Source organism: Dendroctonus ponderosae, unplaced genomic scaffold (genome assembly GCF_020466585.1).
Source record: "Dendroctonus ponderosae isolate FM_Combo_2020 unplaced genomic scaffold, Dpon_F_20191213v2 Dpon_F_20191213_2, whole genome shotgun sequence".
NCBI classification, from domain to species: domain Eukaryota; kingdom Metazoa; phylum Arthropoda; class Insecta; order Coleoptera; family Curculionidae; genus Dendroctonus; species Dendroctonus ponderosae.
Window position 1 is genome coordinate 616,221 of NW_026018165.1, and position 9,430 is coordinate 625,650.

At 38.3% G+C, this 9,430-nt stretch overlaps 1 protein-coding gene across 2 annotated transcripts in view; it reads left to right on the forward strand.

Moving 5' to 3' along the window:
- Window positions 1-9,430, forward strand: part of LOC109539423 (heparan sulfate glucosamine 3-O-sulfotransferase 3A1) — a 43,549-nt gene that overhangs the window by 30,065 nt on the left and 4,054 nt on the right. The gene's annotated exons all lie outside the window — the stretch shown is intronic.

Sequence of the window (9,430 nt, forward strand, 5' to 3'; positions counted from 1 at the left end):
ATAATGTTCTTATTGCTGTAATAGATATTGGCCTGATCCCTTAAAAGAGCGTGCTGGATCGACTCGCCGAGCGCGTCATCCTTATGTATAAAAGTGTTAATCATTTCATCAGCCGTGTCACTAAAGCCTATAGTTGCCTCGCCACTCTTGGTATAGAGAGATTGTGCTATGTTGGGCCTCTTTCGTGCCTTTTGTGCTGCAGGTTTATATGGTAGACTCCATGGGTCTTTGATCATTTCTGTGTCTACGAATTCATCCCAAAACCTGTTTGCCGTGCGTGAGACATAGTCTCTGAATTTTGTGGCATCTGTGTGATATTTCTCAAACAACTTTTTCCTTTCTTCTGCTCTCTTCTCTCGTTGGACATTACGTCGGCTGATGTAGATTTGCCTTTTTAGTTGTTCGGCCCTTTCATTCCACCACGTGGGTTTGTTCGGATATATCCTTCTTAATGGAATTGTTTTTTCGGCCACAAATTTCAGTCCTTCTGTTAGTGCTTGGACTCTAAGATCAATGTTCTTAATGGATGGCTGCCAGATTATTGTTTGCTCAATGTTGATTATAAGCTGAATTGCCATGTCCAGTGCTTTAGTAGCATGAATTTGATTCTTGACTTACCTGTATTGTGTGCCGTCTTCTTGTTGCCTTTCGAGATTGTACTCGAATGTTATCAATCGATGATCGCTTGCAGTCAAGCTATGGACCACCCAATTAGTGATTTGGTTGTATGCAGCCTGTGTGGGTATAGTTATATCTATGTTGGAACTGCCCCTTGCTCCATCAAAAGTGGTGTAGTTGCTAATTTTGTTAGGGATAAAAAAGCCTTCCTTAGTAAGGAAGGCAATGATATTTTCTCCTCGATCGTCTGTGTTATTGGAGAACCAAGCTTCATGATGAGCGTTGCAGTCTATGGCGTAAACCATAGGATGTTGGCTGCCACATCTTAGTTGTTCGATGTATTTGAAGTGTTTTTCAACAATGTCATCTCTCTTAGGCGGCCAATAGAACGAGCCTATGTAGAATTGAGTGTTGCCTATGGCAACAAGAGCGACGGCGGCGTGTTTGTCAGAGTATTGCGTTAGTTTAAGGATCTTAATCTTTTGATTCAAGACTATTATGCACGACTTGAATTTGCTGTCTTGAGCTGCAATTAACTCAAATGAACCAGCTGCCATTGGGACATTGTATCTGTCATTTAGTTTATGACAATATGGTTCTTGGATCAGTAGTACATCCAGGCCCATTTTGATAGCATCAGCCAGTATGCCATTTGTTGCGTTAGAGTCATGGTGTAAGTTTTGCTGGCCGACTTTGATGCACTTAGTTGACATTGGTTTCAAATTCTATATTAGAACCGTACTTTTCCATACGCCTTTTGTAAGCAAGACATTTCCCATCTCGAGGCCGATGTTTGGTATCCTCGATCCTTGCTTTTACACATAATATGCACTTGTGCTTCTCACTATGTTCTTTGTTTGGGCATGACCTAGTGTCGTGCTCAGCGGAGCAGTATCCGCATGCGATCTTATTGGTGCATTTAGGCGCTATATGTCCATAGCCCTGGCAGTTGTAACACTGCGTGATGTAAATTTTATCCTCCACTTAGCAAGAGTGCCAGTCCAAATGAATTGTTTTCTTTTGGAGCAGAATGTTTCTGGTATGTGCATTTACTTCTAATGTCCAATGGTTGAATTGTTTATTTTTTGGTCCGAATTTGTAAACTGGCCTTATCTGTATATTACCTACTCCTTGTAGGTCATTTTGCTTAATTATTTCATTGGCAATATTTTCAGCCCTTGTGTCTGAAGGGGCATTATAAACTACAATCCTTGGGTAAAACTTGTCCAAGTTTCTTACCTTTACATTCATTTGCCTGATGGCCTTTGCATTCTTGATCTTATCCAAGCAGTCCTCAGACGATTCGATAATTACTTTGTTGTCCTTAGTTGAGTAAATCCTATTGGGTTTGAACCCCGCCTCTTTAGGCTTTAACTTAGACATGATCATTCTTTTTAATTCCTCTCCAGGGATCCTTTCGTCCTCCAAGGAAAGTTGCACCTTGCATACTTTTTCTGTTGCAATTGGCTTCTTGATTCCAGCAACTCTCACCGAGCTGCCTGTCGATGCCGTTGCTCCAGCGTATGTCATAGGCCGTTTTTGCTCTTTTTGTATTATGTCAATTTTGTTATTCTGTGCTTTGATCATCTCTTTGATTTCATTCATTTGCCTGTTATTGTGTTGTAAAGCCTGATATATGGAGCTCTTGATTCCACCCGTTATTTCTCTTAGTGTGTTTACATACTTTGATAGGCTTTTCTTGATATCTTTACTTGTTTTTGGAACCAACTCATGAATTGCTTCAGTCACTGCCATCAGCATCTCAACTCTGTCTTCCATGACTCCAGCCATTTCTTCCTCATGTGTAGACTCATACCTACCTCTCTTGCTACTCCTACCTCCTATCTCCTCTAACTCCATCTCAGACTCCGAGTCCGAGGTCATGCCGACGCTCACAGCAAGCCAGGAGCTTTGGCCGAATTCCTCCGACCACCAGAGGGGGTACCAAACCCCTCTTTACACCTCTTAGCCGTAGACAGGAGCTTATTGCGAGTGTAAGACCCAAACTTCGACTGATTGCCTGCCCGTCGTTGCCCGCCAGAAGCCCACGCGGAGGGGGGTACCGACTTTAACCAATTTAGTTTATTTAATATCTCACTAATTATCGTCTTCCAGCAATAATCGCACCTCGGATAGACCCCATTGGTTACGATAATGCCAATGCGCAAAGCTATTACACGAGTTAAGTCCGGATTCTGGCAACGGCTTTGTCATAACGTCGGCAATCATTTCCGTTGAAGAAATATGCTTTACTTGTATGACTCCTTCAGCAACCGTTTCTGTAACGAAATGGTGTCTTATGTCGATAAGCTCGTTCTTTGGTTGTAATTTCCTGTGTGCAGCAAATCAACTGCGCTCTTATTATTGCAGTAAATAGTTACTGTGCGCTGCTTGTCAATTAAATAGACTTCCCCCAAAATGTCTCTTAACCAAATGGCCTCATGTGTTGCCAACGCCAGTGACATATACTCAGTTTCAGTTGTTGAAAGTGCCACTGTTGCTTGCTTCTTTGAACTCCCGCTAATGGCACCTCCCTGGAAGACAAACGCATTTCCACTTGTGGATTTTCTATCGCTCAAACTGTTCGCCCAATCAGCATCGCAGTAACCCTCCCACCTTCCATTGGGGTCACGACTGTACCTCAAAGCAGTGTGCATAGTTCCTTTCATATAACGGAAAACTCTTTACAGCATTCCAGTGTACTCTCTGAAAACAAGAGTTATGTCTACTCAGAAAACTCAAAGGAAAAGCCAAATCAGGGCTTGTGCTCTGACAAAGGTACATTAGTGAACGAACTGCTTCTTGATATAGAATAAATATTTCTTCGTTCCTCTTCAGTCAAGGGCGCATCCACCGTCAGATCAAGATGTCTTCCTAAATCCAGGGGAGTCTTTGAAGGATTACACTTTAGCATCTGGAATCTGCAGAGAATATCCTGGCAATACTTTGCTTGATTCATTGATAATTCCGAGCCTGCAATCACGTGCAATTTCAATGCAATTAGTGTAGCCTTCACTAATTTCTCCAAAATCTTTCATCCGAAATTCCCCCACAAGATTTGCCTTTATCTTCTCTTTTTATCTTCAATTGGTATAAAATATCAATATGTCGTCCACATAAATTGCTACAATTAGCACTGCGTTAACCTGAATCTTGTAGCAAATACACTGGTCTCGGTTGGATTTTCACATACATACTATATTCTTCAAGGTCTTGCAAGAATGCTGTAACAGCATCCATATGGTCAGAATCAAGATTATACTTGACAGCAGTCGCCAACAAAAGACGGAAAGAGCTCATTCTCATTACGGGGGCGAAGTTCTCTGTATAGTCTGTACCTTTTCTCTGAGCACATCCTTTTATTACCAGGCGGGCTTTGTATCTTTGCATTGTTCCATTCTTACTTAATTTATTTTTGATTACCCCCTTGAGGTTTAATACTTTCTTGTCATGTGGCAATTCACTACACTGTCATTTTCAGGCAATTAATCCAACTCTTTATCCATTGCGTACTGTCATTATGCACATTCAGGTCTTTCTAAGGCTTCTGTAGCAGATAACGGTTCTCTCTGATGAACTGATTCGGCTCCGTCAACAAGGTACGTATAAAAATTATCAGTCTTGGTAAGTCTTGGGCTTTGCTTGTCTTTCGGATCTTCGCATTACTTGACATTTGACATCGGGCATAGCTTCTCCCGGATCAAAATCCGAATCATGATCTTCATATGGTGAGTGATTACTGTCATTGAATAACTCTTCGATGGGATTAATGTTACCTAAATTCTTAAAGAGCACCGAACCGAACATGCAAAAGAATGGTCAGAAATGGCCTAAAGGGCTAAAATTGTATATGACTAACTTACGAGAAAACAGACTAGAAATTAGAATTATAATTTTAACTTTAGTAATTAGAAGATATTTTTATTTAAATTAATTAACTACCATATAAATTGCCCTTATTTGCTCAGTAAATTGAATTTCCATGTTCTTAAGAGAACGGTCAGAAGTCAATCTATATTTTACTTGGCAACTCATAACACCAATTACAGTCACTTTATTATTATCGACAGAGTATGCAGGATTGCTAACAATTTAGATTTGTCATTTTTTTATATTTCTTTGGCAGCATTTAAGTCCGAACTAAAGCTGAAGGTATCAATGTAATTTATTTATTGATTATTTATCTGTTATTGTTATATGTGTAATTAGAATTCTAATTTTAACTTTAGTCTGTTTTCTCGTAAGTTTGTTATATACAATTTTAGCTCTTTAGGCCATTTCTGACCATTGTTTTGCGTGTTGGGTTCGGTGCTCTTGAGGATGTTCACTTGTAATTTGACCATGGCGCTGATGATGACGTAATTGTCGAAGCGTTTACTAGCATCTGTGTTTACTGGGTGGGCTCAGTTTCAGTTTTGTCCCCCCTCCAAAAAAAAACGGTTTCGTTCCGAATTTTCGTCTATATCGGTTCCGGTAGGGTCCCAAATTAGTAATATCACACTACGCACGTTCCCGATTTATTGGCCCATAAACTGTGACTATTGTTGAAGGCTGGTGACTATTGTCATCTTCTTGGTCGTCATCGACTTTTCACGAAAGTATTGGCCGGATCCCCTAGATAATTACCGCCTTTTTTACTTGCCATTATATATAGGAACACAGCGTAGCGTTACATACAATTTAAAAGCAAATATGTAATTAGTTTTAGTGATTTTTAGTGATTTTTATAAATTCTATTAATCACTTTAAAAGTATTAGGAGTTGGAATTAGTTTTAAATGTTTTCTATGAAATGGCGTTATAAACGTATGTTGCATGTGGGCACTCCAAAACTATATTCGCGCTAAAGCACTATATTATTGGTTGGAATGTAAGTATGTGTCATCTTGCGCAAGTGTAAACAACATACATTCCAAGACCATTCAATATGCCGACTTTCGTGCCGAATAAACACAATTTGCGGGAAGCTTTATTATTCTGCTTCCATTTGAAGAAAGCAACTGCCGCGAGTCTTTTGCTGCTCGAGGAAGCTTACGGGGGTTATACTCCATCAATTTCAACATGTGAGTCCTGGTTTCAACGCTTCAAAAGTGGTGATTTTGACACCGATGGCAAGGAATGTCCCGGTCAGCCGAATAAGTTTGAAGACGAAGAATTGAAGGCGTAACTCGACGAAGATCCGTGTCAAATGGTCCAAGAATTGTCCGTATCATTGGGAGTTGACTTGTCAACCGTCCGCAAAGGCCTGAATGCGATGGGTATGATTGCGAAGCAAACAAAAAGTTGGGTGCCATACGAGCTTAAGCCGAGTGATGTGGAGAGGCGGCTTCTGACGTGTGAAGAACGTCAGAAAAAAACGCTTGCGCGTCAAGAAAATAAAGCTTTTTTGCTTCGCATCGGCATTGGCGATGAAAACTGGATCCATTATGATAACTCCAAACGTAAAAAACATTCATACCCCGGCCACACATCGTCATCAACGCTAAGACCGAATATCTATGGATCCAAGCTCATGCTTTGTATTTGGTGGGATCAACTGGGCATCATTTATTATCAGCTGCACAAACCGAACGAAACCATCACCGGGGACCTCTACTGAACACAATTGATGCGTTTGAGCCGGGCATTGAAGAAAAAACGGCCGCAATTCGAGCAGAGACACGACAAAGTCATTTTGCAACATGACAACGCTCGTCCTCATGTCTCAAAACCCGTCAAAAAGTACTTGGAAACGTTGAAATAGGATGGTCTACCGCACCCGCCGTATTCCCCAGATATTGCCCCGTCCGATTACTACTTGTTCTGATCGATCGCATATCGCTTAGCTAACCAGCACTTCTCGGCTTACGAGGAAGCGAAAAAATGGATCGATACATGGATCGCATCAAAAGAGGAACTGTTCTTCCGAGTTGGTATCCGAAAATTGACAGAAAAATGGGAAAAAGTAGTCGCTAGCGATGGACAATACTTTGGATAATCCATTTGTAATCATTTTTGCTCAATACAGCCTCCAATTTCGAAAAAAAACATTTAAAACTAATTCCAACTCCTAATACTTAAATTAAATATTACACGATATAGTTTTATTGTCGATTTAAAAATAGAAGTTACCCAACCAAAGAATACATTTTATTTATAGTTTATATTATGTTATTATTGAATACTTTAAAGTCAATACGAGCACGTCAACAGCCGCTCATCAACACCTGGTGCTCAAATTATACTCTAGTAGGTAATATAGATTGTTTTACGATTAATGTTTTGATACTTCAAAACTTCATTAATTAGTATGAAATGTCTGATGTTATTATAGAAGGGGTTTTTTCAAGAATTGACTTGATATATGTATATCAGATTTTATTAAAAAATATTTGGAAAGTAAATTTTTGTTTTTTAGAACATACATGTACGTACATTATCCATATTACGTATTGTTATCCAGTTTTCGATTTTTTTAAAGTCGAACTGAGCTCATTGGTATTCAGTGAATAAAATACTGCATTAAAGCTATAATTTGTATTTCAATTTGTTTTGGTTGGTCGTTTGGTTTTGTTCAATTCTGCAATTTAAAATGATACTCTCCTTCCCATTAAACATTTTTATTCAGGGTTCGTGGTAAGTATTTCTTGCAGGAGGTGATAGTGGAAGTACTGTTGGATATATTTTCTCAATAGATCATATTGCGAAGTTCTTAGTCTTAGTTTCCGATCTACAAGATGTTAGTTTTAATTAAAAAATTATATTTTATAATGAATATTGCGGCAACCGCTTGGAATATTTTAATGAAATTTTACAGGCTTAGGCACATAACAACAATACATGTTTTGTGATAAAAAAATTATTTTATCTTCGCCAATGGCGTGGGCACAGACACTTCTGTAGATAATTTTAAATTAAAAAAATATTACGCCACTGATTTTTCTAAAAATAAATATTATTTTTCTTGTTCCTGTTCAATTTGGAAGAGAACTTTTCTTGACTTTTTTCTACAACTTACCGCTTTTGAGTAAAAAAAATCAAATCCATTTATTGCATAGCTTAATCGGGTTGTAATTAAGCAGAATTTAGTATAAAAACAGCAAACATTTTGTACTTAGACTGTATCAATTTTATTACAAACAATTATTACTAGCCGCAGTTGATCAGTCTTACAGTTTCCCTATTTGTTTTTACATATTAGATTACTTTACCCGTGAATTAATATGTTATATAATACGTTAATATTTAACTAATAATATTGAATGAGTACCAAGCTTTAGTGGAAAGAATAAGAAAACAAGAAATTTGTTATTCATTAATTCTAAACAGTAACTACTTAAGATGTTGCTCAAAATGAAGTCCCCTTCTTCTAGCGTATGCATGCGCCCGCCTTCTTATTACTGTCCGCGTTATCTTGACCGAAAATGTCCCTGATTAAAAATTACCCTGACCGAAAAAAGTGTAATAGCGGCATCTGAAATGTGCTGTATTCATTACTCCCTTGTATGTATTTCAAAGATCAGAAGTCAGAAGCACTGAGTCAGTAATATCAATCCGGCCGATATTTCAATTTTAAAAACAAGTTTTTTGTACTGGCAAAAAACTTGTTTGATTCAATAATCTCTTGTTTCTACTAAGACTATTGAGCTTGATTTAAGTATAGTATACAGGGTGATTCAAAATTGGCGGCATTCCTCTGGAGGTGTCTGGCGCTGTTTTAGGAGTATAGAAAAAATAGTAAAAAAATTAATTGTTATTAAAAACGGAGAAATTTGCACAAAACTTTATTAAAAAACAGGCAACAATGTTTTCCAAGGTAATCTGCCTAATTAACATTGCGTAAATACCTGTTGCTTGGTTATTGTTAAAACTCCGGTAACCATGGAATTATACAAAAAGTGATAATAAAATAGACAGGGAAAAACGGTAAATTCAACAGGATTCGTTGACTCGGGAACGTACTTTCAAAATGTCAACCTCGGATTGGTGTTTACAAATAAACCATACACAACCAAACATTTGAATGGTTAACTCCAAAAAAGCTAGCGCCTGTGTAAACTCCTTATTATCAATCCACTCTTATCAAGCAGCTTCTCGTATTCAGTTAATTAACTCCTGCTCCATTTGTATCGCTGTTCAGTAAGCTGTTGGTTTAATATGTTCTTGTACTGTGTGTATCGTACAAAGGTGGTAGGAATGTAGCCCTTTCTCGGTATTTATTTGGTGCTTGGGAAAGTGTCAGTTATTGTGCTCTGAGTACCCCTGGAAGGGCCTGATTCGATTATGTCCAATACTTGTTCCTCTGTGCATGGAACCCGAAAATTGATTGTCATCCACTATCTTCCTGGAATGAATTCCCTCGCCCTTTGTTAGCGTGAGTTCTTTCAGCTTCTGCTATCTTATTGTGGCATTTGTGGCAGTAAAAGGACCTTTGAAGTAAGTCACAGTTTGACAAATTATTGTTATTATTGACAAGGGCTATCCTTGTCAATAATAACCTGTAACTATCTGTTGATGTCAAAAAACATCATTGCCGCTTTGACTTTTCATCAAAAAATTGCCGAAGAAAAGTTTTTTGATATAAAAATTTTTCGTAGTTTGCAGCAAATATCGTAATTTTTCTTTTTTTAGGACCCCTACATATGGTCAAATTGTCCATCTTTTGGCGCAAAAATGACTGCTGAAAATGTCAAAGTAACGGTCTTACGTCATTTTCCTTTATTTTTTTATTGAAATGGGTGGTCGAGTGACACCTTATTTTGAAGGTCTGTTTATCCTTCCGTCAACCGTCAATTTGGAGATCATTTGTTTCGGTGGTTTTTGAATGACCGGTT